The sequence below is a fragment of the Microcaecilia unicolor genome, chromosome 5, assembly GCF_901765095.1.
Source record: "Microcaecilia unicolor chromosome 5, aMicUni1.1, whole genome shotgun sequence".
NCBI lineage: Eukaryota > Metazoa > Chordata > Amphibia > Gymnophiona > Siphonopidae > Microcaecilia > Microcaecilia unicolor.
Genome location: NC_044035.1, coordinates 209,976,712 through 209,982,051, shown reverse-complemented (window position 1 = coordinate 209,982,051; position 5,340 = coordinate 209,976,712). Strand labels below are relative to the sequence as shown.

Here is a 5,340-nt window from a genome sequence, read left to right as displayed (position 1 = left end):
ATCAAAGCACAAAAAATAAATTATAGCATCAACAATACGCCTGTTGGAACAAATGGGCTTTTAAAAGTAAGACTTGATATGTCTCAAATCTGATGGGAATAAATTCCACAAAGATGGACCTGCACCCATGAATACTGACTCCCTATGTGGCTCATTTTCAAAAGAGAAAAACATCCAAAAAGTGTTATAAAGCACCATTTGGATGGATTTCTTCTCAAAACATCCAAATTGGTATTACTGAAACCTATTTTGCAGATGTTTGTCTATGCATTTCATCTGAGTGCATCCAAATCACAAAGGGGCGTATTTGGGGCATTTCGAAGGCGGGATTAGGACATGCTACTACTACTACTACTATTTAGCATTTCTATAGCGCTACAAGGCGTACGCAGAGCTGCACAAACATAGAAGAAAGACAGTCCCTGCTCAAAGAGCTTACAATCCTAACACTTGGACATTTTACAGCCATAATAGAACAAAACCAAAAAGTGTACTGCGAAAACTTTGTTTTGGTATAGATCTGTTTTTATAACAAACTAGTAAAAAAGGCCCATTTCTGGAGCAAATGAAACGGGCGCTAGCAAGGTTTTCCTCCCGAACCCCCCCTCCCTACCCACCCCTTCGTCGTTGTGAAGCCACTGACACCATTGCTCCGCACCTTGTCAACGCACGCCACCTTCATCTCCTGAGTCCTTGTTCGTTGTGAAGCCACTGACACCATTGTTCCGCCCTCGATCTGTGACGCCATTGCTCCGCCCTCGACGTCATCACATTTGATGCGAGGGCGGGGCCCAGAGACAGTGATTTCGGTGGCTTCACCACCACGAACCCTTCGAACCCGAAGGAAGTGACACTGACATCAGTGTCTTCAGAACGTTGAGGGTGAGTTTTATTATATAGAATAAGGCATAAAAAGGTGGCCTAAATGACCAGATAACTACTGGAGAGAATCAGGGTTGACCCCTACCTCCCAACCTTACTAGCCTCTATGACAGCCTCAGATGTTATAGCCAGGTCCATCAGAACAGCATGCAGAGTAGTGTAGTGGTGGGTGCAGTGGACTGTAGACAGGTGGACCCAGGCCCATACCTCCTCCTACCTATTACACTTGTATGGCACTTGTGAGCCCTCCAAAACTCACCAGAAACCCATTGTATCCACATATAAGGGCCCCCTTCACTCATAAGGGATATTGTAGTGGTGTACAGTTGGGGGTAGTGGGTTTTGGGTGTATTTTGGAGGGCTCAGCAAACAAGATAAGGGAGCATTGAAGAAATGTGTACCTGGGAGCATTTATATGAATTCAACGCTGTGCCCCACAGGGTACCCTACTGCTCTCCTGGGATGTCTGGGGGACCTGTCTGCTAAAAATGCTGGCCCCTCCTACATCCAGTGGCTTGATTTTGTACATTTTTCACTTGTATGTTTTTTTAATGGCCTGAAAATATAAGTGCACAAGACCTTGTTACAAACAGTATTGAAAAAAAAAAGATAGACATTTTGCGGTTTTTAAAATGGCCATATTTCTTATGTGGATTTTGGACGTTTAGCGCAAAACATCCAAAGTCTGACTTAAGACATATCAAAAATGCCCCTCCACAAACATCAAGCCTGATGTGTTGGAAGCATAGAACCTTGCGCAAAGCCTGGTTGCTGGAGTGGAAAGAGCAGGGTGGGACATAAATCTTCAAGGTGGAACCTAAATATGATGGAGAGTTATCAACAAGAATTGTAAAAATAAATGTTTTCCGTGTTAGTAGCATGGAGAGAAGCACAAGCCCAGCAGCAGTTACAGCTTTTACTTCCAGAGACACAGCGGCCGCCCCTGACCATAATCTCTTCTACAGTTGCCACTACCGCTTGTCCACCACGGAGCGCAAAATACTAATTGGTGAGTCGTGATTTCACTTTTGTCGCGATTCTATTACCAGCGAGTTGTTGGCTGAACGTGTCAGTCACTAGCAGGATACTACCTCCTACCCTAGCTGGTGTCACTGACGCTGCAGATCGCAGACTTTGGGTGCACATCTCAGTAACCTAGAAAAGTTTACCCAGCCGAACCTTGTTGCTATAATGTATCTTCACTCACAACCTGCAGACTGTTCCTATCCTTAGGTGACGGCTTTGCTGCAGATTCCAGTCTTTTTCTGGGGATAAGGGGAACTGGTATAGAAGATCAGAATGCGTTGCGGCAAAGTAACAGCCAACAGGCTTTCCGCTGGAGTCACAACATGGTGCTCAATTCCAGACCAGCAGCACCAGCATAGCCAAGAAGACCACGCCTTTTCAGATGAGTCCCAAAATACAGTCAGGATTAGCATTGATCATTACCAGTATAATACTAATCACATACATATATACGATTATACTACACCATAATGAAGGAAGATAGGAAAGCTTTCGTCGAGTCAGGATGGCCGAGCGGTCTAAGGCGCTGCGTTCAGGTCGCAGTCTCCTCTGGAGGCGTGGGTTCGAATCCCACTTCTGACATATAAGTTTTTGTATTTATTATTTTTAAATATCTTTCCATTTATATCTATTACAACTTCTATGCCTTACTGTCTCTGCTGAAGAAAGTTTTAAAATAGTAACTAACAGTGAAAAAAAAAAGTGACTCAGTCACTTCATCCTTCACTGCAGTAAGCTTTGAACTAACATTGAAAAGGCACGACTAAATGTTTAAAAAATCCTCCGAATCTGAAAATTATTTTGTTATGTAGCTATAGGTCACCTTACTTTAACGTTATAACAACAAAAAATGATAAATAAATAAAATATAATTTTTCGAACATAAAACAGTTTGTCAGAAGTGGGATTCGAACCCACGCCTCCAGGGGAGACTGCGACCTGAACGCAGCGCCTTAGACCGCTCGGCCATCCTGACTTCTCGATGCATTGCATGTCTTTCTTTTGTAGTACCAAACCAGACTGTCCATTAACTAGTTATATATTGTGGTACAAAACAAATTAGGAAATTCAGTTTTTTAATATACTTTGCAGAGTCACTGATATCCCTCCCAGTCCCTACTAAATCCCAAATGCACAGTTAAAGAGAACATACAGTTAAAGAGAACATACATAATTTTTCACTACATACAACTGATATAAAATGGAGCCTGCAATGGGAGATCATAGAGCACTCAAGAGAATGATTTTGGGAAATAGGATCTGGGACTGTAAAGGAGATTTATTAGGTAGAAATATTTCTCCCACTTCGTTCAGTGTCTCCCCTCTTAGTGTAACCGGACAGATCAGCAAGTAAATCAGGAGGCTAAGACGCTGACTTCCAAAGCAAGGTAACTTTTATTAGCTAGCTGACACAGTACTAAGTTCAGACTCAGGATACTGCGCCCCGAGCGTCACCTGACACTCATTCTTATACATCATTAGTGATCATGCGCATAACACACACCATACATCACACAAGCACATGCGCAGTACAAGCACATGCGCAATACAGTAGTAGTTCTGTAGTTCTCACAGAGAAAGAATATGTCAGTTTCACAGAAAATGTTACTTTGCAAGAAAATGTTACTTATTGTATTGTTTCAGCACATCCACATAATACAGCCTCTGTGTATTGATCATGAGACTGTGCTGACAGAGCTAGCTGTCTCCCTTACAAGCCTGAATTGCTGACTACTACAAATTGTTATCTAGCTGCTGGTTAACAAACAGGTTTTAATATTAACAAGTTCAAGCTGTGAGGTTTTAGTTTAGGCTCATTAGAGAAACTCGGATTCTTTGGTTCAAACACAAAAGTATATGCAAAGTCCAAGTACAAAAAGTCCTTCAAGTTAAACTAGTGCAAAACCTCACCCCCTACAATCCCCCCTTTGATGCTTTATCAATTGTCCAAGTGAAAAGTATCACACCCAAGTCCAAGATGGTTAGTGTGGAGGAAGGTAAAGGATTGAAGTCCAATTGAAGAATGTGTGGCCCTAAAACTCCTCCCTTGGCCGTTGAGGTCTTCACCGGGGTTGAGACGAAAGGGCCCCTATTGGACTCTCCCCCCTTTGTAGCCGGTCTTTGCCAGGAAAGGTGTAGTTGGCCCAGAGTCGGTAGACACAATCCAGACAAGGGGTGCTCTGCTTGGTCCCAGGATGGTTATGCGAGGCACCTGTAATGAGACAGAGAGGTTAGCACTGGAAACTTAATTTACAGTTCATCCACATATGACTCTTGATCGAAATCTGCTGAAGGTAAGGGAGAATACATCTGTAAGGACATAATTTGTAGTGCTGCTCTTTGTTCAGCAATACACTCCATGGCTCGGCGGGCAAAGGACAAAAAGCAGGGTATTAAACAAGGTAAAAAGATGAGTCCCCCAAACAGACATACCCCGAAGAATATTAATTTCTTCCACCAAGTACCCCCAAACATGGAGTCCCACCAACTATCACCCAGCATAGATGTCCATCGCTGGACGGGAACATGTGCAAGCTTTCGAATGTCAATAGCTATATTCATTACTGCAGCTCCAGTATCATCAATTTTCAAGCAACAATTGGAAGTATTCCACTTCCCACAAACCCCACCTTCTTCCGCAAGAAGGTAATCTAACACCAGACAATTTTGATATATGGCAGTTCGCATTTGGGTTTGTTGCTTAGCAATGAGTTTAAGAGCTTCAGCTGTATGATTAGTAATGACTTCTACTACTGCCTGTAACCGTATGATACGGTTCAACATATAAATAGGGATTCGATACCCCCAGGACCCATCCTGGGCCCACGTTGCGGGTCCGTACGTCTCTATGATCCGTTCTGGAGGCCACTCATCAGATCCCCACTTCTGCTCCCCTCCTATGGGAAAAGACCTACGGGAGTGATGACTCAAATCATCATACAATGGTGTACCTAAATCTGCAGCCGCAGAGTGAGGCAATAAGAAGAAGCTTGGATAGATTAACCCAATAGTGCAAGAGCCTGACCAGGTACCTGGCAATCAGGCATACGCATTGTACCCACATATCCAGAATAACCCATCGGGTGCTTGCCAATGTCGAGCACCCCGGAGACCTGGGTTATTCTAGCGTCCTCTCAACTGAGATACTCCTTGAAAAGGGTTAGTTCCAGAACAATTAAAGAGTTGTATAGTACTTGTAAAGTTATAAGGTAAACATGATTTGTTGGCTACAGAACTGGGGTACCATGTGACAGCTGCCGGCCAGTATTGCACCTGGGACCCATTAACAGTAAGGATGGATATACAAGGAGTGTCTCCTACAGGGCTAGTGAAATTGCCATCAGGATATCGGGAAATACATTCATGGCCTATCACCAGAGACCTAAGAGTCCATTGTCCTGTTCGCTGTGCATATGAAGGGCGTCTAGTCCA

General features: G+C 43.5%; 2 non-coding genes across 2 annotated transcripts; one reads left to right on the top strand and one right to left on the bottom strand.

The window, feature by feature from the left end:
* The first annotated feature begins 2,407 nt into the window (after positions 1-2,407).
* Positions 2,408-2,490, top strand: TRNAL-CAG. Its single transcript has one exon. It is a non-coding gene; the product is annotated as a tRNA-Leu (tRNA).
* A 311-nt stretch (positions 2,491-2,801) lies between these two features.
* Positions 2,802-2,884, bottom strand: TRNAL-CAG. Its single transcript has one exon. It is a non-coding gene; the product is annotated as a tRNA-Leu (tRNA).
* Between the last annotated feature and the right edge of the window lie 2,456 nt (positions 2,885-5,340).